The sequence below is a fragment of the Xiphophorus maculatus genome, chromosome 20 (genome assembly GCF_002775205.1).
Source record: "Xiphophorus maculatus strain JP 163 A chromosome 20, X_maculatus-5.0-male, whole genome shotgun sequence".
Lineage (NCBI taxonomy): Eukaryota > Metazoa > Chordata > Actinopteri > Cyprinodontiformes > Poeciliidae > Xiphophorus > Xiphophorus maculatus.
The window spans coordinates 32,901,274-32,926,076 of NC_036462.1; the positions used below are offsets into that span (position 1 = coordinate 32,901,274).

The window sequence follows — 24,803 nt, forward strand, 5'->3', positions numbered from 1 at the left end:
CAAGTTAATGGACTACAATGTGAAATTTGGCGCAAGTATACGTCTGCCCGATTTCTCACCAACATACTGGGGTCTCTGAGAGGATCTGTGGTATAACTATTTGACATTGTATCATGCGTAGCGATGACATTATTCTTAGACAAATTTTGGACCCTCTACTGGGAAGTACTCAAAGAGAAAGAGTTTCTGTAGTGTAGTGGTTATCACGTTTGCTTAACACGCAAAAGGTCTCTGGTTCGAAACCAGACAGAAACAGACCTTGTAGGTTATGCTTTTCACAATGTGTAGTGAGACATCAAGTCTTCCTGTAATGTGAAGTATTATATGGCAATCAACTGTAATGCAGGTATCGTTAAAATCAAGTCTACTACTCCTTAAATGACACTTGAAGGTTCTATGGTGTAATGGTTAGCACTCTGGACTCTGACTCCAGCAATCTGAGTTCAAGTCTCAGTAGAACCTTTTGAATTTTCTCCTAATTTCATCAATATATCTTTTCATTTCAGGGCAAGTTAATGGACTACAATGTGAAATTTGGCGCAAGTATACGTCTGCCCGATTTCTCACCAACATACTGGGGTCTCTGAGAGGATCTGTGGTATAACTATTTGACATTGTATCATGCGTAGCGATGACATTATTCTTAGACAAATTTTGGACCCTCTACTGGGAAGTACTCAAAGAGAAAGAGTTTCTGTAGTGTAGTGGTTATCACGTTTGCTTAACACGCAAAAGGTCTCTGGTTCGAAACCAGACAGAAACAGACCTTGTAGGTTATGCTTTTCACAATGTGTAGTGAGACATCAAGTCTTCCTGTAATGTGAAGGATTATATGGCAATCAACTGTAATGCAGGTATTGTTAAAATCAAGTCTACTACTCCTTAAATGCCACTTGAAGGTTCTATGGTGTAATGGTTAGCACTCTGGACTCTGACTCCAGCAATCTGAGTTCAAGTCTCAGTAGAACCTTTTGTCTTTTCTCCTAATTTCATCAATATATCTTTTCATTTCAGGGCAAGTTAATGGACTACAATGTGAAATATGGCGCAAGTATACATCTGCCCGATTTCTCACCAACATACTGGGGTCTCTGAGAGGATCTGTGGTATAACTATTTGACATTGTATCATGCGTAGCGATGACATTATTCTTAGACAAATTTTGGACCCTCTACTGGGAAGTACTCAAAGAGAAAGAGTTTCTGTAGTGTAGTGGTTATCACGTTTGCTTCACACGCAAAAGGTCTCTGGTTCGAAACCAGACAGAAACAGCTTTTGTGGGTTATGCTCTTCACAATGTGTAGTTACACATCAGGCCTTCCTGTTATGTGAATCATTATATCGCAACCGACTTTAATGAAGGGATCTTTGAAATCAAGTGTACCGCTCTTTCATTGACATGTGATGGTTCTATGGTGTAATGGTTAGCACTCTGGGCTTTGAATCCAGAGATCTGAGTTCAAGTCTCAGTAGAACCTTATGTCCTTAAATCTTCAATATATCTTTTCATTTCAAGGCAAGTTAATGGACTATAATGTGAAATTTAACACAAGTATAAGGCTGCCCGCTTTTTCACCAACATACTGTGCTCTCTGAGAGGATCTGTGGTATAACTATTTGACATTGTATCATGCCCATCGATCATATTAGGCAAGAACAAATTTTCATTCCAAGATTAGTCTATGGACAACATTGTGAAATTTGTCACAAGTATAAGTCTGCCCGTTTGTTCACCAACATACTGGAGTCTCTGAGAGGATCTGTGGTATAACTATTTGACATTGTTCCATGCACATCGATGACATTATTGTTTAACAGATTTTGAACCCTCTACCCGGAACTCTTCAGAGAGAAAGTGTTTCTGTAGTGTAGTGATTATCACGTTTGCTTAACACGCAAAAGGGCTCTGGTTCGAAACCAGACAGAAACAGACCTTGTAGGTTATGCTTTTCACAATGTGTAGTGAGACATCAAGTCTTCCTGTAATGCACAGGTGTCAAACTCCAGTCCTCGAGGGCCACAGTCCTGCAGTTTTTAGATGTGCCACAGCTACAAAACACTGAAATGAAACGTCTTAATTACCTCCTCCTTGTGTAGATCAGTTCTCCCAGCCTTGCTAACGACCTAATCATTCTATTCAGGTGTGGTGCAGCAGAGGCACATCTAAAAGTTGCAGGACAGTGGCCCTCGAGGACTGGAGTTTGACACCCCTGCTGTAATGTGAAGGATTATATGGCAATCAACTGTAATGCAGGTATTGTTAAAATCAAGTCTACTACTCCTTAAATGCCGCTTGAAGGTTCTATGGTGTATTGGTTAGCACTCTGGACTCTGACTTCAGCAATCTGAGTTCAAGTCTCAGTAGAACCTTTTGTCTTTTCTCCTAATTTCATCAATATATCTTTTCATTTCAGGGCAAGTTAATGGACTACAATGTGAAATTTGGCGCAAGTATACGTCTGCCCGATTTCTCACCAACATACTGGGGTCTCTGAGAGGATCTGTGGTATAACTATTTGACATTGTATCATGCGTAGCGATGACATTATTCTTAGACAAATTTTGGACCCTCTACTGGGAAGTACTCAAAGAGAAAGAGTTTCTGTAGTGTAGTGGTTATCACGTTTGCTTAACACGCAACAGGTCTCTGGTTCGAAACCAGACAGAAACAGACCTTGTAGGTTATGCTTTTCACAATGTGTAGTGAGACATCAAGTCTTCCTGTAATGTGAAGTATTATATGGCAATCAACTGTAATGCAGGTATCGTTAAAATCAAGTCTACTACTCCTTAAATGACACTTGAAGGTTCTATGGTGTAATGGTTAGCACTCTGTACTCTGACTTCAGCAATCTGAGTTCAAGTCTCAGTAGAACCTTTTGAATTTTCTCCTAATTTCATCAATATATCTTTTCATTTCAGGGCAAGTTAATGGACTACAATGTGAAATTTGGCGCAAGTATACGTCTGCCCGATTTCTCACCAACATACTGGGGTCTCTGAGAGGATCTGTGGTATAACTATTTGACATTGTATCATGCGTAGCGATGACATTATTCTTAGACAAATTTTGGACCCTCTACTGGGAAGTACTCAAAGAGAAAGAGTTTCTGTAGTGTAGTGGTTATCACGTTTGCTTAACACGCAAAAGGTCTCTGGTTCAAAACCAGACAGAAACAGACCTTGTAGGTTATGCTTTTCACAATGTGTAGTGAGACATCAAGTCTTCCTGTAATGTGAAGGATTATATGGCAATCAACTGTAATGCAGGTATTGTTAAAATCAAGTCTACTACTCCTTAAATGCCACTTGAAGGTTCTATGGTGTAATGGTTAGCACTCTGGACTCTGACTCCAGCAATCTGAGTTCAAGTCTCAGTAGAACCTTAAATCTTCAATATATCTTTTCATTTCAAGGCAAGTTAATGGACTATAATGTGAAATTTAACACAAGTATAAGGCTGCCCGCTTTTTCACCAACATACTGTGCTCTCTGAGAGGATCTGTGGTATAACTATTTGACATTGTATCATGCCCATCGATGATATTAGGCAAGAACAAATTTTGATTCCAAGATTAGTCTATGGACAACATTGTAAAATTTGTCACAAGTATAAGTCTGCCCGTTTGTTCACCAACATACTGGAGTCTCTGAGAGGATCTGTGGTATAACTATTTGACATTGTTCCATGCACATCGATGACATTATTGTTTAACAGATTTTGAACCCTCTACCCGGAACTCTTCAGAGAGAAAGTGTTCTGTAGTGTAGTGATTATCACGTTTGCTTAACACGCAAAAGGTCTCTGGTTCGAAACCAGACAGAAACAGACCTTGTAGGTTATGCTTTTCACAATGTGTAGTGAGACATCAAGTCTTCCTGTAATGTGAAGGATTATATGGCAATCAACTGTAATGCAGGTATTGTTAAAATCAAGTCTACTACTCCTTAAATGCCGCTTGAAGGTTCTATGGTGTATTGGTTAGCACTCTGGACTCTGACTCCAGCAATCTGAGTTCAAGTCTCAGTAGAACCTTTTGTCTTTTCTCCTAATTTCATCAATATATCTTTTCATTTCAGGGCAAGTTAATGGACTACAATGTGAAATTTGGCGCAAGTATACGTCTGCCCGATTTCTCACCAACATACTGGGGTCTCTGAGAGGATCTGTGGTATAACTATTTGACATTGTATCATGCGTAGCGATGACATTATTCTTAGACAAATTTTGGACCCTCTACTGGGAAGTACTCAAAGAGAAAGAGTTTCTGTAGTGTAGTGGTTATCACGTTTGCTTAACACGCAACAGGTCTCTGGTTCGAAACCAGACAGAAACAGACCTTGTAGGTTATGCTTTTCACAATGTGTAGTGAGACATCAAGTCTTCCTGTAATGTGAAGTATTATATGGCAATCAACTGTAATGCAGGTATCGTTAAAATCAAGTCTACTACTCCTTAAATGACACTTGAAGGTTCTATGGTGTAATGGTTAGCACTCTGTACTCTGACTTCAGCAATCTGAGTTCAAGTCTCAGTAGAACCTTTTGAATTTTCTCCTAATTTCATCAATATATCTTTTCATTTCAGGGCAAGTTAATGGACTACAATGTGAAATTTGGCGCAAGTATACGTCTGCCCGATTTCTCACCAACATACTGGGGTCTCTGAGAGGATCTGTGGTATAACTATTTGACATTGTATCATGCGTAGCGATGACATTATTCTTAGACAAATTTTGGACCCTCTACTGGGAAGTACTCAAAGAGAAAGAGTTTCTGTAGTGTAGTGGTTATCACGTTTGCTTAACACGCAAAAGGTCTCTGGTTCAAAACCAGACAGAAACAGACCTTGTAGGTTATGCTTTTCACAATGTGTAGTGAGACATCAAGTCTTCCTGTAATGTGAAGGATTATATGGCAATCAACTGTAATGCAGGTATTGTTAAAATCAAGTCTACTACTCCTTAAATGCCACTTGAAGGTTCTATGGTGTAATGGTTAGCACTCTGGACTCTGACTCCAGCAATCTGAGTTCAAGTCTCAGTAGAACCTTAAATCTTCAATATATCTTTTCATTTCAAGGCAAGTTAATGGACTATAATGTGAAATTTAACACAAGTATAAGGCTGCCCGCTTTTTCACCAACATACTGTGCTCTCTGAGAGGATCTGTGGTATAACTATTTGACATTGTATCATGCCCATCGATGATATTAGGCAAGAACAAATTTTGATTCCAAGATTAGTCTATGGACAACATTGTAAAATTTGTCACAAGTATAAGTCTGCCCGTTTGTTCACCAACATACTGGAGTCTCTGAGAGGATCTGTGGTATAACTATTTGACATTGTTCCATGCACATCGATGACATTATTGTTTAACAGATTTTGAACCCTCTACCCGGAACTCTTCAGAGAGAAAGTGTTCTGTAGTGTAGTGATTATCACGTTTGCTTAACACGCAAAAGGTCTCTGGTTCGAAACCAGACAGAAACAGACCTTGTAGGTTATGCTTTTCACAATGTGTAGTGAGACATCAAGTCTTCCTGTAATGTGAAGGATTATATGGCAATCAACTGTAATGCAGGTATTGTTAAAATCAAGTCTACTACTCCTTAAATGCCGCTTGAAGGTTCTATGGTGTATTGGTTAGCACTCTGGACTCTGACTCCAGCAATCTGAGTTCAAGTCTCAGTAGAACCTTTTGTCTTTTCTCCTAATTTCATCAATATATCTTTTCATTTCAGGGCAAGTTAATGGACTACAATGTGAAATTTGGCGCAAGTATACGTCTGCCCGATTTCTCACCAACATACTGGGGTCTCTGAGAGGATCTGTGGTATAACTATTTGACATTGTATCATGCGTAGCGATGACATTATTCTTAGACAAATTTTGGACCCTCTACTGGGAAGTACTCAAAGAGAAAGAGTTTCTGTAGTGTAGTGGTTATCACATTTGCTTAACACGCAAAAGGTCTCTGGTTCGAAACCAGACAGAAACAGACCTTGTAGGTTATGCTTTTCACAATGTGTAGTGAGACATCAAGTCTTCCTGTAATGTGAAGTATTATATGGCAATCAACTGTAATGCAGGTATCGTTAAAATCAAGTCTACTACTCCTTAAATGACACTTGAAGGTTCTATGGTGTAATGGTTAGCACTCTGGACTCTGACTCCAGCAATCTGAGTTCAAGTCTCAGTAGAACCTTTTTAATTTTCTCCTAATTTCATCAATATATCTTTTCATTTCAGGGCAAGTTAATGGACTACAATGTGAAATTTGGCGCAAGTATACGTCTGCCCGATTTCTCACCAACATACTGGGGTCTCTGAGAGGATCTGTGGTATAACTATTTGACATTGTATCATGCGTAGCGATGACATTATTCTTAGACAAATTTTGGACCCTCTACTGGGAAGTACTCAAAGAGAAAGAGTTTCTGTAGTGTAGTGGTTATCACGTTTGCTTAACACGCAAAAGGTCTCTGGTTCGAAACCAGACAGAAACAGACCTTGTAGGTTATGCTTTTCACAATGTGTAGTGAGACATCAAGTCTTCCTGTAATGTGAAGGATTATATGGCAATCAACTGTAATGCAGGTATTGTTAAAATCAAGTCTACTACTCCTTAAATGCCACTTGAAGGTTCTATGGTGTAATGGTTAGCACTCTGGACTCTGACTCCAGCAATCTGAGTTCAAGTCTCAGTAGAACCTTAAATCTTCAATATATCTTTTCATTTCAAGGCAAGTTAATGGACTATAATGTGAAATTTAACACAAGTATAAGGCTGCCCGCTTTTTCACCAACATACTGTGCTCTCTGAGAGGATCTGTGGTATAACTATTTGACATTGTATCATGCCCATCGATGATATTAGGCAAGAACAAATTTTGATTCCAAGATTAGTCTATGGACAACATTGTAAAATTTGTCACAAGTATAAGTCTGCCCGTTTGTTCACCAACATACTGGAGTCTCTGAGAGGATCTGTGGTATAACTATTTGACATTGTTCCATGCACATCGATGACATTATTGTTTAACAGATTTTGAACCCTCTACCCGGAACTCTTCAGAGAGAAAGTGTTCTGTAGTGTAGTGATTATCACGTTTGCTTAACACGCAAAAGGTCTCTGGTTCGAAACCAGACAGAAACAGACTTTGTAGGTTATGCTTTTCACAATGTGTAGTGAGACATCAAGTCTTCCTGTAATGTGAAGGATTATATGGCAATCAACTGTAATGCAGGTATTGTTAAAATCAAGTCTACTACTCCTTAAATGCCGCTTGAAGGTTCTATGGTGTATTGGTTAGCACTCTGGACTCTGACTCCAGCAATCTGAGTTCAAGTCTCAGTAGAACCTTTTGTCTTTTCTCCTAATTTCATCAATATATCTTTTCATTTCAGGGCAAGTTAATGGACTACAATGTGAAATTTGGCGCAAGTATACGTCTGCCCGATTTCTCACCAACATACTGGGGTCTCTGAGAGGATCTGTGGTATAACTATTTGACATTGTATCATGCGTAGCGATGACATTATTCTTAGACAAATTTTGGACCCTCTACTGGGAAGTACTCAAAGAGAAAGAGTTTCTGTAGTGTAGTGGTTATCACGTTTGCTTAACACGCAAAAGGTCTCTGGTTCGAAACCAGACAGAAACAGACCTTGTAGGTTATGCTTTTCACAATGTGTAGTGAGACATCAAGTCTTCCTGTAATGTGAAGGATTATATGGCAATCAACTGTAATGCAGGTATTGTTAAAATCAAGTCTACTACTCCTTAAATGCAGCTTGAAGGTTCTATGGTGTATTGGTTAGCACTCTGGACTCTGACTCCAGCAATCTGAGTTCAAGTCTCAGTAGAACCTTTTGTCTTTTCTCCTAATTTCATCAATATATCTTTTCATTTCAGGGCAAGTTAATGGACTACAAGTGAAATTTGGCGCAAGTATACGTCTGCCCGATTTCTCACCAACATACTGGGGTCTCTGAGAGGATCTGTGGTATAACTATTTGACATTGTATCATGCGTAGCGATGACATTATTCTTAGGACAAATTTTGGACCCTCTACTGGGAAGTATCAAAGAGAAAGAGTTTCTGTAGTGTAGTGGTTATCACGTTTGCTTAACACGCAAAAGGTCTCTGGTTCGAAACCAGACAGAAACAGACCTTGTAGGTTATGCTTTTCACAATGTGTAGTGAGACATCAAGTCTTCCTGTAATGTGAAGGATTATATGGCAATCAACTGTAATGCAGGTATTGTTAAAATCAAGTCTACTACTCCTTAAATGCCGCTTGAAGGTTCTATGGTATATTGGTTATCACTCTGGACTCTGACTCCAGCAATCTGAGTTCAAGTCTCACTAGAACCTTTTGTCTTTTCTCCTAATTTCATCAATATATCTTTTCATTTCAGGGCAAGTTAATGGACTACAATGTGAAATTTAGCGCAAGTATACGTCTGCCCGATTTCTCACCAACATACTGGGGTCTCTGAGAGGATCTGTGGTATAACTATTTGACATTGTATCATGCGTAGCGATGACATTATTCTTAGACAAATTTTGGACCCTCTACTGGGAAGTACTCAAAGAGAAAGAGTTTCTGTAGTGTAGTGGTTATCACATTTGCTTAACACGCAAAAGGTCTCTGGTTCGAAACCAGACAGAAACAGACTTTGTAGGTTATGCTTTTCACAATGTGTAGTGAGACATCAAGTCTTCCTGTAATGTGAAGTATTATATGGCAATCAACTGTAATGCAGGTATCGTTAAAATCAAGTCTACTACTCCTTAAATGACACTTGAAGGTTCTATGGTGTAATGGTTAGCACTCTGGACTCTGACTCCAGCAATCTGAGTTCAAGTCTCAGTAGAACCTTTTTAATTTTCTCCTAATTTCATCAATATATCTTTTCATTTCAGGGCAAGTTAATGGACTACAATGTGAAATTTGGCGCAAGTATACGTCTGCCCGATTTCTCACCAACATACTGGGGTCTCTGAGAGGATCTGTGGTATAACTATTTGACATTGTATCATGCGTAGCGATGACATTATTCTTAGACAAATTTTGGACCCTCTACTGGGAAGTACTCAAAGAGAAAGAGTTTCTGTAGTGTAGTGGTTATCACGTTTGCTTAACACGCAAAAGGTCTCTGGTTCGAAACCAGACAGAAACAGACCTTGTAGGTTATGCTTTTCACAATGTGTAGTGAGACATCAAGTCTTCCTGTAATGTGAAGGATTATATGGCAATCAACTGTAATGCAGGTATTGTTAAAATCAAGTCTACTACTCCTTAAATGCCACTTGAAGGTTCTATGGTGTAATGGTTAGCACTCTGGACTCTGACTCCAGCAATCTGAGTTCAAGTCTCAGTAGAACCTTAAATCTTCAATATATCTTTTCATTTCAAGGCAAGTTAATGGACTATAATGTGAAATTTAACACAAGTATAAGGCTGCCCGCTTTTTCACCAACATACTGTGCTCTCTGAGAGGATCTGTGGTATAACTATTTGACATTGTATCATGCCCATCGATGATATTAGGCAAGAACAAATTTTGATTCCAAGATTAGTCTATGGACAACATTGTAAAATTTGTCACAAGTATAAGTCTGCCCGTTTGTTCACCAACATACTGGAGTCTCTGAGAGGATCTGTGGTATAACTATTTGACATTGTTCCATGCACATCGATGACATTATTGTTTAACAGATTTTGAACCCTCTACCCGGAACTCTTCAGAGAGAAAGTGTTCTGTAGTGTAGTGATTATCACGTTTGCTTAACACGCAAAAGGTCTCTGGTTCGAAACCAGACAGAAACAGACTTTGTAGGTTATGCTTTTCACAATGTGTAGTGAGACATCAAGTCTTCCTGTAATGTGAAGGATTATATGGCAATCAACTGTAATGCAGGTATTGTTAAAATCAAGTCTACTACTCCTTAAATGCCGCTTGAAGGTTCTATGGTGTATTGGTTAGCACTCTGGACTCTGACTCCAGCAATCTGAGTTCAAGTCTCAGTAGAACCTTTTGTCTTTTCTCCTAATTTCATCAATATATCTTTTCATTTCAGGGCAAGTTAATGGACTACAATGTGAAATTTGGCGCAAGTATACGTCTGCCCGATTTCTCACCAACATACTGGGGTCTCTGAGAGGATCTGTGGTATAACTATTTGACATTGTATCATGCGTAGCGATGACATTATTCTTAGACAAATTTTGGACCCTCTACTGGGAAGTACTCAAAGAGAAAGAGTTTCTGTAGTGTAGTGGTTATCACGTTTGCTTAACACGCAAAAGGTCTCTGGTTCGAAACCAGACAGAAACAGACCTTGTAGGTTATGCTTTTCACAATGTGTAGTGAGACATCAAGTCTTCCTGTAATGTGAAGGATTATATGGCAATCAACTGTAATGCAGGTATTGTTAAAATCAAGTCTACTACTCCTTAAATGCAGCTTGAAGGTTCTATGGTGTATTGGTTAGCACTCTGGACTCTGACTCCAGCAATCTGAGTTCAAGTCTCAGTAGAACCTTTTGTCTTTTCTCCTAATTTCATCAATATATCTTTTCATTTCAGGGCAAGTTAATGGACTACAATGTGAAATTTGGCGCAAGTATACGTCTGCCCGATTTCTCACCAACATACTGGGGTCTCTGAGAGGATCTGTGGTATAACTATTTGACATTGTATCATGCGTAGCGATGACATTATTCTTAGACAAATTTTGGACCCTCTACTGGGAAGTACTCAAAGAGAAAGAGTTTCTGTAGTGTAGTGGTTATCACGTTTGCTTAACACGCAAAAGGTCTCTGGTTCGAAACCAGACAGAAACAGACCTTGTAGGTTATGCTTTTCACAATGTGTAGTGAGACATCAAGTCTTCCTGTAATGTGAAGGATTATATGGCAATCAACTGTAATGCAGGTATTGTTAAAATCAAGTCTACTACTCCTTAAATGCCACTTGAAGGTTCTATGGTGTAATGGTTAGCACTCTGGACTCTGACTCCAGCAATCTGAGTTCAAGTCTCAGTAGAACCTTTTGTCTTTTCTCCTAATTTCATCAATATATCTTTTCATTTCAGGGCAAGTTAATGGACTACAATGTGAAATATGGCGCAAGTATACATCTGCCCGATTTCTCACCAACATACTGGGGTCTCTGAGAGGATCTGTGGTATAACTATTTGACATTGTATCATGCGTAGCGATGACATTATTCTTAGACAAATTTTGGACCCTCTACTGGGAAGTACTCAAAGAGAAAGAGTTTCTGTAGTGTAGTGGTTATCACGTTTGCTTCACACGCAAAAGGTCTCTGGTTCGAAACCAGACAGAAACAGCTTTTGTGGGTTATGCTCTTCACAATGTGTAGTTACACATCAGGCCTTCCTGTTATGTGAATCATTATATCGCAACCGACTTTAATGAAGGGATCTTTGAAATCAAGTGTACCGCTCTTTCATTGACATGTGATGGTTCTATGGTGTAATGGTTAGCACTCTGGGCTTTGAATCCAGAGATCTGAGTTCAAGTCTCAGTAGAACCTTATGTCCTTAAATCTTCAATATATCTTTTCATTTCAAGGCAAGTTAATGGACTATAATGTGAAATTTAACACAAGTATAAGGCTGCCCGCTTTTTCACCAACATACTGTGCTCTCTGAGAGGATCTGTGGTATAACTATTTGACATTGTATCATGCCCATCGATGATATTAGGCAAGAACAAATTTTCATTCCAAGATTAGTCTATGGACAACATTGTGAAATTTGTCACAAGTATAAGTCTGCCCGTTTGTTCACCAACATACTGGAGTCTCTGAGAGGATCTGTGGTATAACTATTTGACATTGTTCCATGCACATCGATGACATTATTGTTTAACAGATTTTGAACCCTCTACCCGGAACTCTTCAGAGAGAAAGTGTTTCTGTAGTGTAGTGATTATCACGTTTGCTTAACACGCAAAAGGGCTCTGGTTCGAAACCAGACAGAAACAGACCTTGTAGGTTATGCTTTTCACAATGTGTAGTGAGACATCAAGTCTTCCTGTAATGTGAAGGATTATATGGCAATCAACTGTAATGCAGGTATTGTTAAAATCAAGTCTACTACTCCTTAAATGCCGCTTGAAGGTTCTATGGTGTATTGGTTAGCACTCTGGACTCTGACTCCAGCAATCTGAGTTCAAGTCTCAGTAGAACCTTTTGTCTTTTCTCCTAATTTCATCAATATATCTTTTCATTTCAGGGCAAGTTAATGGACTACAATGTGAAATTTGGCGCAAGTATACGTCTGCCCGATTTCTCACCAACATACTGGGGTCTCTGAGAGGATCTGTGGTATAACTATTTGACATTGTATCATGCGTAGCGATGACATTATTCTTAGACAAATTTTGGACCCTCTACTGGGAAGTACTCAAAGAGAAAGAGTTTCTGTAGTGTAGTGGTTATCACGTTTGCTTAACACGCAACAGGTCTCTGGTTCGAAACCAGACAGAAACAGACCTTGTAGGTTATGCTTTTCACAATGTGTAGTGAGACATCAAGTCTTCCTGTAATGTGAAGTATTATATGGCAATCAACTGTAATGCAGGTATCGTTAAAATCAAGTCTACTACTCCTTAAATGACACTTGAAGGTTCTATGGTGTAATGGTTAGCACTCTGTACTCTGACTTCAGCAATCTGAGTTCAAGTCTCAGTAGAACCTTTTGAATTTTCTCCTAATTTCATCAATATATCTTTTCATTTCAGGGCAAGTTAATGGACTACAATGTGAAATTTGGCGCAAGTATACGTCTGCCCGATTTCTCACCAACATACTGGGGTCTCTGAGAGGATCTGTGGTATAACTATTTGACATTGTATCATGCGTAGCGATGACATTATTCTTAGACAAATTTTGGACCCTCTACTGGGAAGTACTCAAAGAGAAAGAGTTTCTGTAGTGTAGTGGTTATCACGTTTGCTTAACACGCAAAAGGTCTCTGGTTCGAAACCAGACAGAAACAGACCTTGTAGGTTATGCTTTTCACAATGTGTAGTGAGACATCAAGTCTTCCTGTAATGTGAAGGATTATATGGCAATCAACTGTAATGCAGGTATTGTTAAAATCAAGTCTACTACTCCTTAAATGCCACTTGAAGGTTCTATGGTGTAATGGTTAGCACTCTGGACTCTGACTCCAGCAATCTGAGTTCAAGTCTCAGTAGAACCTTATAATCTTCAATATATCTTTTCATTTCAAGGCAAGTTAATGGACTATAATGTGAAATTTAACACAAGTATAAGGCTGCCCGCTTTTTCACCAACATACTGTGCTCTCTGAGAGGATCTGTGGTATAACTATTTGACATTGTATCATGCCCATCGATGATATTAGGCAAGAACAAATTTTGATTCCAAGATTAGTCTATGGACAACATTGTAAAATTTGTCACAAGTATAAGTCTGCCCGTTTGTTCACCAACATACTGGAGTCTCTGAGAGGATCTGTGGTATAACTATTTGACATTGTTCCATGCACATCGATGACATTATTGTTTAACAGATTTTGAACCCTCTACCCGGAACTCTTCAGAGAGAAAGTGTTCTGTAGTGTAGTGATTATCACGTTTGCTTAACACGCAAAAGGTCTCTGGTTCGAAACCAGACAGAAACAGACCTTGTAGGTTATGCTTTTCACAATGTGTAGTGAGACATCAAGTCTTCCTGTAATGTGAAGGATTATATGGCAATCAACTGTAATGCAGGTATTGTTAAAATCAAGTCTACTACTCCTTAAATGCCGCTTGAAGGTTCTATGGTGTATTGATTAGCACTCTGGACTCTGACTCCAGCAATCTGAGTTCAAGTCTCAGTAGAACCTTTTGTCTTTTCTCCTAATTTCATCAATATATCTTTTCATTTCAGGGCAAGTTAATGGACTACAATGTGAAATTTGGCGCAAGTATACGTCTGCCCGATTTCTCACCAACATACTGGGGTCTCTGAGAGGATCTGTGGTATAACTATTTGACATTGTATCATGCGTAGCGATGACATTATTCTTAGACAAATTTTGGACCCTCTACTGGGAAGTACTCAAAGAGAAAGAGTTTCTGTAGTGTAGTGGTTATCACATTTGCTTAACAACCAAAAGGTCTCTGGTTCGAAACCAGACAGAAACAGACCTTGTAGGTTATGCTTTTCACAATGTGTAGTGAGACATCAAGTCTTCCTGTAATGTGAAGTATTATATGGCAATCAACTGTAATGCAGGTATCGTTAAAATCAAGTCTACTACTCCTTAAATGACACTTGAAGGTTCTATGGTGTAATGGTTAGCACTCTGGACTCTGACTCCAGCAATCTGAGTTCAAGTCTCAGTAGAACCTTTTGTCTTTTCTCCTAATTTCATCAATATATCTTTTCATTTCAGGGCAAGTTAATGGACTACAATGTGAAATTTGGCGCAAGTATACGTCTGCCCGATTTCTCACCAACATACTGGGGTCTCTGAGAGGATCTGTGGTATAACTATTTGACATTGTATCATGCGTAGCGATGACATTATTCTTAGACAAATTTTGGACCCTCTACTGGGAAGTACTCAAAGAGAAAGAGTTTCTGTAGTGTAGTGGTTATCACGTTTGCTTAACACGCAAAAGGTCTCTGGTTCGAAACCAGACAGAAACAGACCTTGTAGGTTATGCTTTTCACAATGTGTAGTGAGACATCAAGTCTTCCTGTAATGTGAAGGATTATATGGCAATCAACTGTAATGCAGGTATTGTTAAAATCAAGTCTACTACTCCTTAAATGCCGCTTGAAGGTTCTATGGTGTATTGGTTAGCACTCTGGACTCTGACTCCAGCAATCTGAGTTCAAGTCTCAGTAGAACCTTTTGTCTTTTCTCCTAATTTCATCAATATATCTTTTCATTTCAGGGCAAGTTAATGGACTACAATGTGAAATTTGGCGCAAGTATACGTCTGCCCGATTTCTCACCAACATACTGGGGTCTCTGAGAGGATCTGTGGTATAACTATTTGACATTGTATCATGCGTAGCGATGACATTATTCTTAGACAAATTTTGGACCCTCTACTGGGAAGTACTCAAAGAGAAAGAGTTTCTGTAGTGTAGTGGTTATCACGTTTGCTTAACACGCAAAAGGTCTCTGGTTCGAAACCAGACAGAAACAGACCTTGTAGGTTATGCTTTTCACAATGTGTAGTGAGACATCAAGTCTTCCTGTAATGTGAAGGATTATATGGCAATCAACTGTAATGCAGGTATTGTTAAAATCAAGTCTACTACTCCTTAAATGCAGCTTGAAGGTTCTATGGTGTATTGGTTAGCACTCTGGACTCTGACTCCAGCAATCTGAGTTCAAGTCTCAGTAGAACCTTTTGTCTTTTCTCCTAATTTCATCAATATATCTTTTCATTTCAGGGCAAGTTAATGGACTACAATGTGAAATTTGGCGCAAGTATACGTCTGCCCGATTTCTCACCAACATACTGGGGTCTCTGAGAGGATCTGTGGTATAACTATTTGACATTGTATCATGCGTAGCGATGACATTATTCTTAGACAAATTTTGGACCCTCTACTGGGAAGTACTCAAAGAGAAAGAGTTTCTGTAGTGTAGTGGTTATCACGTTTGCTTAACACGCAAAAGGTCTCTGGTTCGAAACCAGACAGAAACAGACCTTGTAGGTTATGCTTTTCACAATGTGTAGTGAGACATCAAGTCTTCCTGTAATGTGAAGGATTATATGGCAATCACCTGTAATGCAGGTATTGTTAAAATCAAGTCTACTACTCCTTAAATGCCACTTGAAGGTTCTATGGTGTAATGGTTAGCACTCTGGACTCTGACTCCAGCAATCTGAGTTCAAGTCTCAGTAGAACCTTTTGTCTTTTCTCCTAATTTCATCAATATATCTTTTCATTTCAGGGCAAGTTAATGGACTACAATGTGAAATATGGCGCAAGTATACATCTGCCCGATTTCTCACCAACATACTGGGGTCTCTGAGAGGATCTGTGGTATAACTATTTGACATTGTATCATGCGTAGCGATGACATTATTCTTAGACAAATTTTGGACCCTCTACTGGGAAGTACTCAAAGAGAAAGAGTTTCTGTAGTGTAGTGGTTATCACGTTTGCTTCACACGCAAAAGGTCTCTGGTTCGAAACCAGACAGAAACAGCTTTTGTGGGTTATGCTCTTCACAATGTGTAGTTACACATCAGGCCTTCCTGTTATGTGAATCATTATATCGCAACCGACTTTAATGAAGGGATCTTTGAAATCAAGTGTACCGCTCTTTCATTGACATGTGATGGTTCTATGGTGTAATGGTTAGCACTCTGGGCTTTGAATCCAGAGATCTGAGTTCAAGTCTCAGTAGAACCTTATGTCCTTAAATGTTCAATATATCTTTTCATTTCAAGGCAAGTTAATGGACTATAATGTGAAATTTAACACAAGTATAAGGCTGCCCGCTTTTTCACCAACATACTGTGCTCTCTGAGAGGATCTGTGGTATAACTATTTGACATTGTATCATGCCCATCGATGATATTAGGCAAGAACAAATTTTCATTCCAAGATTAGTCTATGGACAACATTGTGAAATTTGTCACAAGTATAAGTCTGCCCGTTTGTTCACCAACATACTGGAGTCTCTGAGAGGATCTGTGGTATAACTATTTGACATTGTTCCATGCACATCGATGACATTATTGTTTAACAGATTTTGAACCCTCTACCCGGAACTCTTCAGAGAGAAAGTGTTTCTGTAGTGTAGTGATTATCACGTTTGCTTAACACGCAAAAGGGCTCTGGTTCGAAACCAGACAGAAACAGACCTTGTAGGTTATGCTTTTCACAATGTGTAGTGAGACATCAAGTCTTCCTGTAATGTGAAGGATTATATGGCAATCAACTGTAATGCAGGTATTGTTAAAATCAAGTCTACTACTCCTTAAATGCCGCTTGAAGGTTCTATGGTGTATTGGTTAGCACTCTGGACTCTGACTCCAGCAATCTGAGTTCAAGTCTCAGTAGAACCTTTTGTCTTTTCTCCTAATTTCATCAATATATCTTTTCATTTCAGGGCAAGTTAATGGACTACAATGTGAAATTTGGCGCAAGTATACGTCTGCCCGATTTCTCACCAACATACTGGGGTCTCTGAGAGGATCTGTGGTATAACTATTTGACATTGTATCATGCGTAGCGATGACATTATTCTTAGACAAATTTTGGACCCTCTACTGGGAAGTACTCAAAGAGAAAGAGTTTCTGTAGTGTAGTGGTTATCACGTTTGCTTAACACGCAACAGGTCTCTGGTTCGAAACCAGACAGAAACAGACCTTGTAGGTTATGCTTTTCACAATGTGTAGTGAGACATCAAGTCTTCCTGTAATGTGAAGTATTATATGGCAATCAACTGTAATGCAGGTATCGTTAAAATCAAGTCTACTACTCCTTAAATGACACTTGAAGGTTCTATGGTGTAATGGTTAGCACTCTGGACTCTGACTTCAGCAATCTGAGTTCAAGTCTCAGTAGAACCTTTTGAATTTTCTCCTAATTTCATCAATATATCTTTTCATTTCAGGGCAAGTTAATGGACTACAATGTGAAATTTGGCGCAAGTATACGTCTGCCCGATTTCTCACCAACATACTGGGGTCTCTGAGAGGATCTGTGGTATAACTATTTGACATTGTATCATGCGTAGCGATGACATTATTCTTAGACAAATTTTGGACCCTCTACTGGGAAGTACTCAAAGAGAAAGAGTTTCTGTAGTGTAGTGGTTATCACGTTTGCTTCACACGCAAAAGGTCTCTGGTTCGAAACCAGACAGAAACAGCTTTGTAGGGTTATGCTCTTCACAATGTGTAGTTACACATCAAGTCTTCCTGTTATGTGAATCATTATATCGCAACCGACTTTAATGAAGGGATCTTTGAAATCAAGTCTACCGCTCTTTAATTGACACTGTGATGGTTCTATGGTGTAATGGTTAGCACTCTGGACTTTGACTCCAGAGATCTGAGTTCAAGTCTCAGTAGAACCTATGTCTAAATCTTCAATATATCTTTTCATTTCAAGGCAAGTTAATGGACTATAATGTGAAATTTAACACAAGTATAAGGCTGCCCGCTTTTTCACCAACATACTGTGCTCTCTGAGAGGATCTGTGGTATAACTATTTGACATTGTATCATGCCCATCGATGATATTAGGCAAGAACAAATTTTGATTCCAAGATTAGTCTATGGACAACATTGTAAAATTTGTCACAAGTATAAGTCTGCCCGTTTGTTCACCAACATACTGGAGTCTCTGAGAGGATCTGTGGTATAACTATTTGACATTGTTCCATGCACATCGATGACATTATTGTTTAACAGATTTTGAACCCTCTACCCGGAACTCTTCAGAGAGAAAGTGTTCTGTAGTGTAGTGATTATCACGTTTGCTTAACACGCAAAAGGTCTCTGGTTCGAAACCAGACAGAAACAGACCTTGTAGGTTATGCTTTTCACAATGTGTAGTGAGACATCAAGTCTTCCTGTAATGTGAAGGATTATATGGCAATCAACTGTAATGCAGGTATTGTTAAAATCAAGTCTACTACTCCTTAAATGCCGCTTGAAGGTTCTATGGTGTATTGGTTAGCACTCTGGACTCTGACTCCAGCAATCTGAGTTCAAGTCTCAGTAGAACCTTTTGTCTTTTCTCCTAATTTCATCAATATATCTTTTCATTTCAGGGCAAGTTAATGGACTACAATGTGAAATTTGGCGCAAGTATACTTCTGCCCGATTTCTCACCAACATACTGGGGTCTCTGAGAGGATCTGTGGTATAACTATTTGACATTGTATCATGCGTAGCGATGACATTATTCTTAGACAAATTTTGGACCCTCTACTGGGAAGTACTCAAAGAGAAAGAGTTTCTGTAGTGTAGTGGTTATCACATTTGCTTAACACGCAAAAGGTCTCTGGTTCGAAACCAGACAGAAACAGACCTTGTAGGTTATGCTTTTCACAATGTGTAGTGAGACATCAAGTCTTCCTGTAATGTGAAGTATTATATGGCAATCAACTGTAATGCAGGTATCGTTAAAATCAAGTCTACTACTCCTTAAATGACACTTGAAGGTTCTATGGTGTAATGGTTAGCACTCTGGACTCTGACTCCAGCAATCTGAGTTCAAGTCTCAGTAGAACCTTTTTAATTTTCTCCTAATTTCATCAATATATCTTTTCATTTCAGGGCAAGTTAATGGACTACAATGTGAAATTTGGCGCAAGTATACGTCTGCCCGATTTCTCACCAACATACTGGGGTCTCTGAGAGGATCTGTGGTATAACTATTTGACATTGTATCATGCGTAGCGATGACATTATTCTTAGACAAATTTTGGACCCTCTACTGGGAAGTACTCAAAGAGAAAGAGTTTCTGTAGTGTAGTGGTTATCACGTTTGCTTAACACGCAAAAGGTCTCTGGTTCGAAACCAGACAGAAACAGACTTTTGTAGGTTATGCTTTTCACAATGTGTAGTTAGACATCAAGTCTTCCTGTTATGTGAATCATTATATCGCAATCAACTTTAATGCAGGGATCTTTGAAATCAAGTGCTACCGCTCTTAATGACACTGTGATGGTTCTATGGTGTAATGGTTAGCACTCTGGACTTTGACTCCAGCAGATCTGAGTTCAAGTCTCAGTAGAACCTTAAATCTTCAATATATCTTTTCATTTCAAGGCAAGTTAATGGACTATAATGTGAAATTTAACACAAGTATAAGGCTGCCCGCTTTTTCACCAACATACTGTGCTCTCTGAGAGGATCTGTGGTATAACTATTTGACATTGTATCATGCCCATCGATGATATTAGGCAAGAACAAATTTTCATTCCAAGATTAGTCTATGGACAACATTGTGAAATTTGTCACAAGTATAAGTCTGCCCGTTTGTTCACCAACATACTGGAGTCTCTGAGAGGATCTGTGGTATAACTATTTGACATTGTTCCATGCACATCGATGACATTATTGTTTAACAGATTTTGAACCCTCTACCCGGAACTCTTCAGAGAGAAAGTGTTTCTGTAGTGTAGTGATTATCACCTTTGCTTAACACGCAAAAGGTCTCTGGTTCGAAACCAGACAGAAACAGACCTTGTAGGTTATGCTTTTCACAATGTGTAGTGAGACATCAAGTCTTCCTGTAATGTGAAGGATTATATGGCAATCAACTGTAATGCAGGTATTGTTAAAATCAAGTCTACTACTCCTTAAATGCCGCTTGAAGGTTCTATGGTGTATTGGTTAGCACTCTGGACTCTGACTCCAGCAATCTGAGTTCAAGTCTCAGTAGAACCTTTTGTCTTTTCTCCTAATTTCATCAATATATCTTTTCATTTCAGGGCAAGTTAATGGACTACAATGTGAAATTTGGCGCAAGTATACGTCTGCCCGATTTCTCACCAACATACTGGGGTCTCTGAGAGGATCTGTGGTATAACTATTTGACATTGTATCATGCGTAGCGATGACATTATTCTTAGACAAATTTTGGACCCTCTACTGGGAAGTACTCAAAGAGAAAGAGTTTCTGTAGTGTAGTGGTTATCACGTTTGCTTAACACGCAACAGGTCTCTGGTTCGAAACCAGACAGAAACAGACCTTGTAGGTTATGCTTTTCACAATGTGTAGTGAGACATCAAGTCTTCCTGTAATGTGAAGTATTATATGGCAATCAACTGTAATGCAGGTATCGTTAAAATCAAGTCTACTACTCCTTAAATGCCACTTGAAGGTTCTATGGTGTAATGGTTAGCACTCTGGACTCTGACTCCAGCAATCTGAGTTCAAGTCTCAGTAGAACCTTTTGTCTTTTCTCCTAATTTCATCAATATATCTTTTCATTTCAGGGCAAGTTAATGGACTACAATGTGAAATATGGCGCAAGTATACTTCTGCCCGATTTCTCACCAACATACTGGGGTCTCTGAGAGGATCTGTGGTATAACTATTTGACATTGTATCATGCGTAGAGTTGACATTATTCTTAGACAAATTTTGGACCCTCTACTGGGAAGTACTCAAAGAGAAAGAGTTTCTGTAGTGTAGTGGTTATCACGTTTGCTTCACACGCAAAAGGTCTCTGGTTCGAAACCAGACAGAAACAGCTTTTGTGAGTTATGCTCTTCACAATGTGTAGTTACACATCAAGCCTTCCTGTTATGTGAATCATTATATCGCAACCGACTTTAATGAAGGGATCTTTGAAATCAAGTGTACCGCTCTTTCATTGACATGTGATGGTTCTATGGTGTAATGGTTAGCACTCTGGGCTTTGAATCCAGAGATCTGAGTTCAAGTCTCAGTAGAACCTTATGTCCTTAAATCTTCAATATATCTTTTCATTTCAAGGCAAGTTAATGGACTATAATGTGAAATTTAACACAAGTATAAGGCTGCCCGCTTTTTCACCAACATACTGTGCTCTCTGAGAGGATCTGTGGTATAACTATTTGACATTGTATCATGCCCATCGATGATATTAGGCAAGAACAAATTTTGATTCCAAGATTAGTCTATGGACAACATTGTGAAATTTGTCACAAGTATAAGTCTGCCCGTTTGTTCACCAACATACTGGAGTCTCTGAGAGGATCTGTGGTATAACTATTTGACATTGTTCCATGCACATCGATGACATTATTGTTTAACAGATTTTGAACCCTCTACCCGGAACTCTTCAGAGAGAAAGTGTTTCTGTAGTGTAGTGATTATCACGTTTGCTTAACACGCAAAAGGTCTCTGGTTCGAAACCAGACAGAAACAGACCTTGTAGGTTATGCTTTTCACAATGTGTAGTGAGACATCAAGTCTTCCTGTAATGTGAAGGATTATATGGCAATCAACTGTAATGCAGGTATTGTTAAAATCAAGTCTACTACTCCTTAAATGCCACTTGAAGGTTCTATGGTGTAATGGTTAGCACTCTGGACTCTGACTCCAGCAATCTGAGTTCAAGTCTCAGTAGAACCTTTTGTCTTTTCTCCTAATTTCATCAATATATCTTTTCATTTCAGGGCAAGTTAATGGACTACAATGTGAAATTTGGCGCAAGTATACGTCTGCCCGATTTCTCACCAACATACTGGGGTCTCTGAGAGGATCTGTGGTATAACTATTTGACATTGTATCATGCGTAGAGATGACATTATTCTTAGACAAATTTTGGACCCTCTACTGGGAAGTACTCAAAGAGAAAGAGTTTCTGTAGTGTAGTGGTTATCACGTTTGCTTAACACGCAAAAGGTCTCTGGTTCGAAACCAGACAGAAACAGACCTTGTAGGTTATGCTTTTCACAATGTGTAGTGAGACATCAAGTCTTCCTGTAATGTGAAGGATTATATGGTAATCAACTGTAATGCAGGTATCGTTAAAATCAAGTCTACTACTCCTTAATTGACACTTGAAGGTTCTATGGTGTAATGGTTAGCACTCTGGACTCTGACTCCAGCAATCTGAGTTCAAGTCTCAGTAGAACCTTTTGTCTTTTCTCCTAATTTCATCAATATATCTTTTCATTTCAGGGCAAGTTAATGGACTACAATGTGAAATATGGCGCAAGTATACATCTGCCCGATTTCTCACCAACATACTGGGGTCTCTGAGAGGATCTGTGGTATAACTATTTGACATTGTATCATGCGTAGCGATGACATTATTCTTAGACAAATTTTGGACCCTCTACTGGGAAGTACTCAAAGAGAAAGAGTTTCTGTAGTGTAGTGGTTATCACGTTTGCTTCACACGCAAAAGGTCTCTGGTTCGAAACCAGACAGAAACAGCTTTTGTGGGTTATGCTCTTCACAATGTGTAGTTACACATCAAGCCTTCCTGTTATGTGAATCATTATATCGCAACCGACTTTAATGAAGGGATCTTTGAAATCAAGTGTACCGCTCTTTCATTGACATGTGATGGTTCTATGGTGTAATGGTTAGCACTCTGGGCTTTGAATCCAGAGATCTGAGTTCAAGTCTCAGTAGAACCTTATGTCCTTAAATCTTCAATATATCTTTTCATTTCAAGGCAAGTTAATGGACTATAATGTGAAATTTAACACAAGTATAAGGCTGCCCTCTTTTTCACCAACATACTGTGCTCTCTGAGAGGATCTGTGGTATAACTATTTGACATTGTATCATGCCCATCGATGATATTAGGCAAGAACAAATTTTAATTCCAAGATTAGTCTATGGACAACATTGTGAAATTTGTCACAAGTATAAGTCTGCCCGTTTGTTCACCAACATACTGGAGTCTCTGAGAGGATCTGTGGTATAACTATTTGACATTGTTCCATGCACATCGATGACATTATTGTTTAACAGATTTTGAACCCTCTACCCGGAACTCTTCAGAGAGAAAGTGTTTCTGTAGTGTAGTGATTATCACGTTTGCTTAACACGCAAAAGGTCTCTGGTTCGAAACCAGACAGAAACAGACCTTGTAGGTTATGCTTTTCACAATGTGTAGTGAGACATCAAGTCTTCCTGTAATGTGAAGGATTATATGGTAATCAACTGTAATGCAGGTATCGTTAAAATCAAGTCTACTACTCCTTAATTGACACTTGAAGGTTCTATGGTGTAATGGTTAGCACTCTGGACTCTGACTCCAGCAATCTGAGTTCAAGTCTCAGTAGAACCTTTTGTCTTTTCTCCTAATTTCATCAATATATCTTTTCATTTCAGGGCAAGTTAATGGACTACAATGTGAAATTTGGCGCAAGTATACGTCTGCCCGATTTCTCACCAACATACTGGGGTCTCTGAGAGGATCTGTGGTATAACTATTTGACATTGTATCATGCGTAGCGATGACATTATTCTTAGACAAATTTTGGTCCCTCTACTGGGAAGTACTCAAAGAGAGAGAGTTTCTGTAGTGTAGTGGTTATCACCTTTGCTTAACACGCAAAAGGTCTCTGGTTCGAAACCAGACAGAAACAGACCTTGTAGGTTATGCTTTTCACAATGTGTAGTGAGACATCAAGTCTTCCTGTAATGTGAAGGATTATATGGTAATCAACTGTAATGCAGGTATCGTTAAAATCAAGTCTACTACTCCTTAATTGACACTTGAAGGTTCTATGGTGTATTGGTTAGCACTCTGGACTCTGACTCCAGCAATCTGAGTTCAAGTCTCAGTAGAACCTTTTGTCTTTTCTCCTAATTTCATCAATATATCTTTTCATTTCAGGGCAAGTTAATGGACTACAATGTGAAATTTGGCGCAAGTATACGTCTGCCCGATTTCTCACCAACATACTGGGGTCTCTGAGAGGATCTGTGGTATAACTATTTGACATTGTATCATGCGTAGAGATGACATTATTCTTAGACAAATTTTGGACCCTCTACTGGGAAGTACTCAAAGAGAAAGAGTTTCTGTAGTGTAGTGGTTATCACGTTTGCTTCACACGCAAAAGGTCTCTGGTTCGAAACCAGACAGAAACAGCTTTTGTGGGTTATGCTCTTCACAATGTGTAGTTACACATCAAGCCTTCCGTGTATGTGAATCATTATATCGCAACCGACTTTAATGAAGGGATCTTTGAAATCAAGTGTACCGCTCTTTCATTGACATGTGATGGTTCTATGGTGTAATGGTTAGCACTCTGGGCTTTGAATCCAGAGATCTGAGTTCAAGTCTCAGTAGAAC

At 39.0% G+C, this 24,803-nt stretch overlaps 87 non-coding genes across 87 annotated transcripts; all 87 read left to right on the forward strand.

Moving 5' to 3' along the window:
- Positions 1–182: 182 nt before the first annotated feature.
- On the forward strand, positions 183–255 carry trnav-aac. Its single transcript has one exon. It is a non-coding gene; the product is annotated as a tRNA-Val (tRNA).
- A 135-nt stretch (positions 256–390) lies between these two features.
- Positions 391–462, forward strand: trnaq-cug. The gene has a single exon. It is a non-coding gene; the product is annotated as a tRNA-Gln (tRNA).
- A 228-nt stretch (positions 463–690) lies between these two features.
- trnav-aac lies at positions 691–763 on the forward strand. Its single transcript has one exon. It is a non-coding gene; the product is annotated as a tRNA-Val (tRNA).
- Positions 764–898: 135 nt separating this feature from the next.
- trnaq-cug lies at positions 899–970 on the forward strand. Its single transcript has one exon. It is a non-coding gene; the product is annotated as a tRNA-Gln (tRNA).
- A 228-nt stretch (positions 971–1,198) lies between these two features.
- On the forward strand, positions 1,199–1,271 carry trnav-cac. Its single transcript has one exon. It is a non-coding gene; the product is annotated as a tRNA-Val (tRNA).
- A 135-nt stretch (positions 1,272–1,406) lies between these two features.
- On the forward strand, positions 1,407–1,478 carry trnaq-uug. Its single transcript has one exon. It is a non-coding gene; the product is annotated as a tRNA-Gln (tRNA).
- Positions 1,479–1,857: 379 nt separating this feature from the next.
- On the forward strand, positions 1,858–1,930 carry trnav-aac. The gene has a single exon. It is a non-coding gene; the product is annotated as a tRNA-Val (tRNA).
- Positions 1,931–2,298: 368 nt separating this feature from the next.
- On the forward strand, positions 2,299–2,370 carry trnaq-cug. The gene has a single exon. It is a non-coding gene; the product is annotated as a tRNA-Gln (tRNA).
- Positions 2,371–2,598: 228 nt separating this feature from the next.
- On the forward strand, positions 2,599–2,671 carry trnav-aac. Its single transcript has one exon. It is a non-coding gene; the product is annotated as a tRNA-Val (tRNA).
- A 135-nt stretch (positions 2,672–2,806) lies between these two features.
- On the forward strand, positions 2,807–2,878 carry trnaq-cug. Its single transcript has one exon. It is a non-coding gene; the product is annotated as a tRNA-Gln (tRNA).
- A 228-nt stretch (positions 2,879–3,106) lies between these two features.
- On the forward strand, positions 3,107–3,179 carry trnav-aac. The gene has a single exon. It is a non-coding gene; the product is annotated as a tRNA-Val (tRNA).
- A 135-nt stretch (positions 3,180–3,314) lies between these two features.
- trnaq-cug lies at positions 3,315–3,386 on the forward strand. Its single transcript has one exon. It is a non-coding gene; the product is annotated as a tRNA-Gln (tRNA).
- Positions 3,387–3,755: 369 nt separating this feature from the next.
- trnav-aac lies at positions 3,756–3,829 on the forward strand. The gene has a single exon. It is a non-coding gene; the product is annotated as a tRNA-Val (tRNA).
- A 135-nt stretch (positions 3,830–3,964) lies between these two features.
- On the forward strand, positions 3,965–4,036 carry trnaq-cug. Its single transcript has one exon. It is a non-coding gene; the product is annotated as a tRNA-Gln (tRNA).
- Positions 4,037–4,264: 228 nt separating this feature from the next.
- Positions 4,265–4,337, forward strand: trnav-aac. The gene has a single exon. It is a non-coding gene; the product is annotated as a tRNA-Val (tRNA).
- Positions 4,338–4,472: 135 nt separating this feature from the next.
- On the forward strand, positions 4,473–4,544 carry trnaq-cug. The gene has a single exon. It is a non-coding gene; the product is annotated as a tRNA-Gln (tRNA).
- A 228-nt stretch (positions 4,545–4,772) lies between these two features.
- On the forward strand, positions 4,773–4,845 carry trnav-aac. The gene has a single exon. It is a non-coding gene; the product is annotated as a tRNA-Val (tRNA).
- Positions 4,846–4,980: 135 nt separating this feature from the next.
- trnaq-cug lies at positions 4,981–5,052 on the forward strand. The gene has a single exon. It is a non-coding gene; the product is annotated as a tRNA-Gln (tRNA).
- Positions 5,053–5,421: 369 nt separating this feature from the next.
- Positions 5,422–5,495, forward strand: trnav-aac. Its single transcript has one exon. It is a non-coding gene; the product is annotated as a tRNA-Val (tRNA).
- A 135-nt stretch (positions 5,496–5,630) lies between these two features.
- On the forward strand, positions 5,631–5,702 carry trnaq-cug. Its single transcript has one exon. It is a non-coding gene; the product is annotated as a tRNA-Gln (tRNA).
- Positions 5,703–5,930: 228 nt separating this feature from the next.
- Positions 5,931–6,003, forward strand: trnav-aac. The gene has a single exon. It is a non-coding gene; the product is annotated as a tRNA-Val (tRNA).
- Positions 6,004–6,138: 135 nt separating this feature from the next.
- trnaq-cug lies at positions 6,139–6,210 on the forward strand. The gene has a single exon. It is a non-coding gene; the product is annotated as a tRNA-Gln (tRNA).
- A 228-nt stretch (positions 6,211–6,438) lies between these two features.
- On the forward strand, positions 6,439–6,511 carry trnav-aac. The gene has a single exon. It is a non-coding gene; the product is annotated as a tRNA-Val (tRNA).
- A 135-nt stretch (positions 6,512–6,646) lies between these two features.
- Positions 6,647–6,718, forward strand: trnaq-cug. Its single transcript has one exon. It is a non-coding gene; the product is annotated as a tRNA-Gln (tRNA).
- A 369-nt stretch (positions 6,719–7,087) lies between these two features.
- trnav-aac lies at positions 7,088–7,161 on the forward strand. The gene has a single exon. It is a non-coding gene; the product is annotated as a tRNA-Val (tRNA).
- A 135-nt stretch (positions 7,162–7,296) lies between these two features.
- On the forward strand, positions 7,297–7,368 carry trnaq-cug. The gene has a single exon. It is a non-coding gene; the product is annotated as a tRNA-Gln (tRNA).
- A 228-nt stretch (positions 7,369–7,596) lies between these two features.
- On the forward strand, positions 7,597–7,669 carry trnav-aac. The gene has a single exon. It is a non-coding gene; the product is annotated as a tRNA-Val (tRNA).
- Positions 7,670–7,804: 135 nt separating this feature from the next.
- On the forward strand, positions 7,805–7,876 carry trnaq-cug. The gene has a single exon. It is a non-coding gene; the product is annotated as a tRNA-Gln (tRNA).
- A 227-nt stretch (positions 7,877–8,103) lies between these two features.
- Positions 8,104–8,176, forward strand: trnav-aac. Its single transcript has one exon. It is a non-coding gene; the product is annotated as a tRNA-Val (tRNA).
- A 435-nt stretch (positions 8,177–8,611) lies between these two features.
- trnav-aac lies at positions 8,612–8,684 on the forward strand. Its single transcript has one exon. It is a non-coding gene; the product is annotated as a tRNA-Val (tRNA).
- Positions 8,685–8,819: 135 nt separating this feature from the next.
- trnaq-cug lies at positions 8,820–8,891 on the forward strand. The gene has a single exon. It is a non-coding gene; the product is annotated as a tRNA-Gln (tRNA).
- Positions 8,892–9,119: 228 nt separating this feature from the next.
- trnav-aac lies at positions 9,120–9,192 on the forward strand. The gene has a single exon. It is a non-coding gene; the product is annotated as a tRNA-Val (tRNA).
- A 135-nt stretch (positions 9,193–9,327) lies between these two features.
- On the forward strand, positions 9,328–9,399 carry trnaq-cug. Its single transcript has one exon. It is a non-coding gene; the product is annotated as a tRNA-Gln (tRNA).
- Positions 9,400–9,768: 369 nt separating this feature from the next.
- trnav-aac lies at positions 9,769–9,842 on the forward strand. The gene has a single exon. It is a non-coding gene; the product is annotated as a tRNA-Val (tRNA).
- Positions 9,843–9,977: 135 nt separating this feature from the next.
- Positions 9,978–10,049, forward strand: trnaq-cug. Its single transcript has one exon. It is a non-coding gene; the product is annotated as a tRNA-Gln (tRNA).
- A 228-nt stretch (positions 10,050–10,277) lies between these two features.
- Positions 10,278–10,350, forward strand: trnav-aac. The gene has a single exon. It is a non-coding gene; the product is annotated as a tRNA-Val (tRNA).
- A 135-nt stretch (positions 10,351–10,485) lies between these two features.
- Positions 10,486–10,557, forward strand: trnaq-cug. Its single transcript has one exon. It is a non-coding gene; the product is annotated as a tRNA-Gln (tRNA).
- Positions 10,558–10,785: 228 nt separating this feature from the next.
- Positions 10,786–10,858, forward strand: trnav-aac. The gene has a single exon. It is a non-coding gene; the product is annotated as a tRNA-Val (tRNA).
- Positions 10,859–10,993: 135 nt separating this feature from the next.
- trnaq-cug lies at positions 10,994–11,065 on the forward strand. The gene has a single exon. It is a non-coding gene; the product is annotated as a tRNA-Gln (tRNA).
- Positions 11,066–11,293: 228 nt separating this feature from the next.
- Positions 11,294–11,366, forward strand: trnav-cac. Its single transcript has one exon. It is a non-coding gene; the product is annotated as a tRNA-Val (tRNA).
- Positions 11,367–11,501: 135 nt separating this feature from the next.
- Positions 11,502–11,573, forward strand: trnaq-uug. The gene has a single exon. It is a non-coding gene; the product is annotated as a tRNA-Gln (tRNA).
- Positions 11,574–11,952: 379 nt separating this feature from the next.
- trnav-aac lies at positions 11,953–12,025 on the forward strand. The gene has a single exon. It is a non-coding gene; the product is annotated as a tRNA-Val (tRNA).
- A 135-nt stretch (positions 12,026–12,160) lies between these two features.
- trnaq-cug lies at positions 12,161–12,232 on the forward strand. The gene has a single exon. It is a non-coding gene; the product is annotated as a tRNA-Gln (tRNA).
- Positions 12,233–12,460: 228 nt separating this feature from the next.
- Positions 12,461–12,533, forward strand: trnav-aac. Its single transcript has one exon. It is a non-coding gene; the product is annotated as a tRNA-Val (tRNA).
- Positions 12,534–12,668: 135 nt separating this feature from the next.
- Positions 12,669–12,740, forward strand: trnaq-cug. The gene has a single exon. It is a non-coding gene; the product is annotated as a tRNA-Gln (tRNA).
- A 228-nt stretch (positions 12,741–12,968) lies between these two features.
- trnav-aac lies at positions 12,969–13,041 on the forward strand. The gene has a single exon. It is a non-coding gene; the product is annotated as a tRNA-Val (tRNA).
- A 135-nt stretch (positions 13,042–13,176) lies between these two features.
- trnaq-cug lies at positions 13,177–13,248 on the forward strand. Its single transcript has one exon. It is a non-coding gene; the product is annotated as a tRNA-Gln (tRNA).
- A 370-nt stretch (positions 13,249–13,618) lies between these two features.
- trnav-aac lies at positions 13,619–13,692 on the forward strand. Its single transcript has one exon. It is a non-coding gene; the product is annotated as a tRNA-Val (tRNA).
- A 435-nt stretch (positions 13,693–14,127) lies between these two features.
- On the forward strand, positions 14,128–14,200 carry trnav-aac. Its single transcript has one exon. It is a non-coding gene; the product is annotated as a tRNA-Val (tRNA).
- Positions 14,201–14,335: 135 nt separating this feature from the next.
- trnaq-cug lies at positions 14,336–14,407 on the forward strand. Its single transcript has one exon. It is a non-coding gene; the product is annotated as a tRNA-Gln (tRNA).
- Positions 14,408–14,635: 228 nt separating this feature from the next.
- trnav-aac lies at positions 14,636–14,708 on the forward strand. The gene has a single exon. It is a non-coding gene; the product is annotated as a tRNA-Val (tRNA).
- A 135-nt stretch (positions 14,709–14,843) lies between these two features.
- trnaq-cug lies at positions 14,844–14,915 on the forward strand. Its single transcript has one exon. It is a non-coding gene; the product is annotated as a tRNA-Gln (tRNA).
- A 228-nt stretch (positions 14,916–15,143) lies between these two features.
- On the forward strand, positions 15,144–15,216 carry trnav-aac. Its single transcript has one exon. It is a non-coding gene; the product is annotated as a tRNA-Val (tRNA).
- A 135-nt stretch (positions 15,217–15,351) lies between these two features.
- On the forward strand, positions 15,352–15,423 carry trnaq-cug. Its single transcript has one exon. It is a non-coding gene; the product is annotated as a tRNA-Gln (tRNA).
- A 228-nt stretch (positions 15,424–15,651) lies between these two features.
- trnav-aac lies at positions 15,652–15,724 on the forward strand. Its single transcript has one exon. It is a non-coding gene; the product is annotated as a tRNA-Val (tRNA).
- A 135-nt stretch (positions 15,725–15,859) lies between these two features.
- trnaq-cug lies at positions 15,860–15,931 on the forward strand. Its single transcript has one exon. It is a non-coding gene; the product is annotated as a tRNA-Gln (tRNA).
- A 228-nt stretch (positions 15,932–16,159) lies between these two features.
- trnav-cac lies at positions 16,160–16,232 on the forward strand. Its single transcript has one exon. It is a non-coding gene; the product is annotated as a tRNA-Val (tRNA).
- A 135-nt stretch (positions 16,233–16,367) lies between these two features.
- Positions 16,368–16,439, forward strand: trnaq-uug. Its single transcript has one exon. It is a non-coding gene; the product is annotated as a tRNA-Gln (tRNA).
- Positions 16,440–16,818: 379 nt separating this feature from the next.
- On the forward strand, positions 16,819–16,891 carry trnav-aac. The gene has a single exon. It is a non-coding gene; the product is annotated as a tRNA-Val (tRNA).
- A 135-nt stretch (positions 16,892–17,026) lies between these two features.
- On the forward strand, positions 17,027–17,098 carry trnaq-cug. The gene has a single exon. It is a non-coding gene; the product is annotated as a tRNA-Gln (tRNA).
- A 228-nt stretch (positions 17,099–17,326) lies between these two features.
- On the forward strand, positions 17,327–17,399 carry trnav-aac. The gene has a single exon. It is a non-coding gene; the product is annotated as a tRNA-Val (tRNA).
- Positions 17,400–17,534: 135 nt separating this feature from the next.
- Positions 17,535–17,606, forward strand: trnaq-cug. Its single transcript has one exon. It is a non-coding gene; the product is annotated as a tRNA-Gln (tRNA).
- Positions 17,607–17,834: 228 nt separating this feature from the next.
- Positions 17,835–17,907, forward strand: trnav-cac. The gene has a single exon. It is a non-coding gene; the product is annotated as a tRNA-Val (tRNA).
- Positions 17,908–18,043: 136 nt separating this feature from the next.
- On the forward strand, positions 18,044–18,115 carry trnaq-uug. The gene has a single exon. It is a non-coding gene; the product is annotated as a tRNA-Gln (tRNA).
- A 374-nt stretch (positions 18,116–18,489) lies between these two features.
- trnav-aac lies at positions 18,490–18,563 on the forward strand. Its single transcript has one exon. It is a non-coding gene; the product is annotated as a tRNA-Val (tRNA).
- A 135-nt stretch (positions 18,564–18,698) lies between these two features.
- Positions 18,699–18,770, forward strand: trnaq-cug. Its single transcript has one exon. It is a non-coding gene; the product is annotated as a tRNA-Gln (tRNA).
- A 228-nt stretch (positions 18,771–18,998) lies between these two features.
- trnav-aac lies at positions 18,999–19,071 on the forward strand. Its single transcript has one exon. It is a non-coding gene; the product is annotated as a tRNA-Val (tRNA).
- Positions 19,072–19,206: 135 nt separating this feature from the next.
- On the forward strand, positions 19,207–19,278 carry trnaq-cug. The gene has a single exon. It is a non-coding gene; the product is annotated as a tRNA-Gln (tRNA).
- Positions 19,279–19,506: 228 nt separating this feature from the next.
- Positions 19,507–19,579, forward strand: trnav-aac. The gene has a single exon. It is a non-coding gene; the product is annotated as a tRNA-Val (tRNA).
- A 136-nt stretch (positions 19,580–19,715) lies between these two features.
- trnaq-uug lies at positions 19,716–19,788 on the forward strand. Its single transcript has one exon. It is a non-coding gene; the product is annotated as a tRNA-Gln (tRNA).
- A 371-nt stretch (positions 19,789–20,159) lies between these two features.
- trnav-aac lies at positions 20,160–20,232 on the forward strand. The gene has a single exon. It is a non-coding gene; the product is annotated as a tRNA-Val (tRNA).
- Positions 20,233–20,367: 135 nt separating this feature from the next.
- trnaq-cug lies at positions 20,368–20,439 on the forward strand. The gene has a single exon. It is a non-coding gene; the product is annotated as a tRNA-Gln (tRNA).
- Positions 20,440–20,667: 228 nt separating this feature from the next.
- trnav-aac lies at positions 20,668–20,740 on the forward strand. Its single transcript has one exon. It is a non-coding gene; the product is annotated as a tRNA-Val (tRNA).
- Positions 20,741–20,875: 135 nt separating this feature from the next.
- Positions 20,876–20,947, forward strand: trnaq-cug. Its single transcript has one exon. It is a non-coding gene; the product is annotated as a tRNA-Gln (tRNA).
- A 228-nt stretch (positions 20,948–21,175) lies between these two features.
- Positions 21,176–21,248, forward strand: trnav-cac. Its single transcript has one exon. It is a non-coding gene; the product is annotated as a tRNA-Val (tRNA).
- Positions 21,249–21,383: 135 nt separating this feature from the next.
- On the forward strand, positions 21,384–21,455 carry trnaq-uug. Its single transcript has one exon. It is a non-coding gene; the product is annotated as a tRNA-Gln (tRNA).
- A 379-nt stretch (positions 21,456–21,834) lies between these two features.
- Positions 21,835–21,907, forward strand: trnav-aac. The gene has a single exon. It is a non-coding gene; the product is annotated as a tRNA-Val (tRNA).
- A 135-nt stretch (positions 21,908–22,042) lies between these two features.
- Positions 22,043–22,114, forward strand: trnaq-cug. Its single transcript has one exon. It is a non-coding gene; the product is annotated as a tRNA-Gln (tRNA).
- Positions 22,115–22,342: 228 nt separating this feature from the next.
- Positions 22,343–22,415, forward strand: trnav-aac. Its single transcript has one exon. It is a non-coding gene; the product is annotated as a tRNA-Val (tRNA).
- Positions 22,416–22,550: 135 nt separating this feature from the next.
- On the forward strand, positions 22,551–22,622 carry trnaq-cug. The gene has a single exon. It is a non-coding gene; the product is annotated as a tRNA-Gln (tRNA).
- A 228-nt stretch (positions 22,623–22,850) lies between these two features.
- Positions 22,851–22,923, forward strand: trnav-cac. The gene has a single exon. It is a non-coding gene; the product is annotated as a tRNA-Val (tRNA).
- Positions 22,924–23,058: 135 nt separating this feature from the next.
- On the forward strand, positions 23,059–23,130 carry trnaq-uug. The gene has a single exon. It is a non-coding gene; the product is annotated as a tRNA-Gln (tRNA).
- A 379-nt stretch (positions 23,131–23,509) lies between these two features.
- trnav-aac lies at positions 23,510–23,582 on the forward strand. Its single transcript has one exon. It is a non-coding gene; the product is annotated as a tRNA-Val (tRNA).
- Positions 23,583–23,717: 135 nt separating this feature from the next.
- On the forward strand, positions 23,718–23,789 carry trnaq-cug. The gene has a single exon. It is a non-coding gene; the product is annotated as a tRNA-Gln (tRNA).
- Positions 23,790–24,017: 228 nt separating this feature from the next.
- trnav-aac lies at positions 24,018–24,090 on the forward strand. The gene has a single exon. It is a non-coding gene; the product is annotated as a tRNA-Val (tRNA).
- Positions 24,091–24,225: 135 nt separating this feature from the next.
- On the forward strand, positions 24,226–24,297 carry trnaq-cug. Its single transcript has one exon. It is a non-coding gene; the product is annotated as a tRNA-Gln (tRNA).
- Positions 24,298–24,525: 228 nt separating this feature from the next.
- On the forward strand, positions 24,526–24,598 carry trnav-cac. Its single transcript has one exon. It is a non-coding gene; the product is annotated as a tRNA-Val (tRNA).
- The last annotated feature ends 205 nt before the right edge of the window (positions 24,599–24,803 follow it).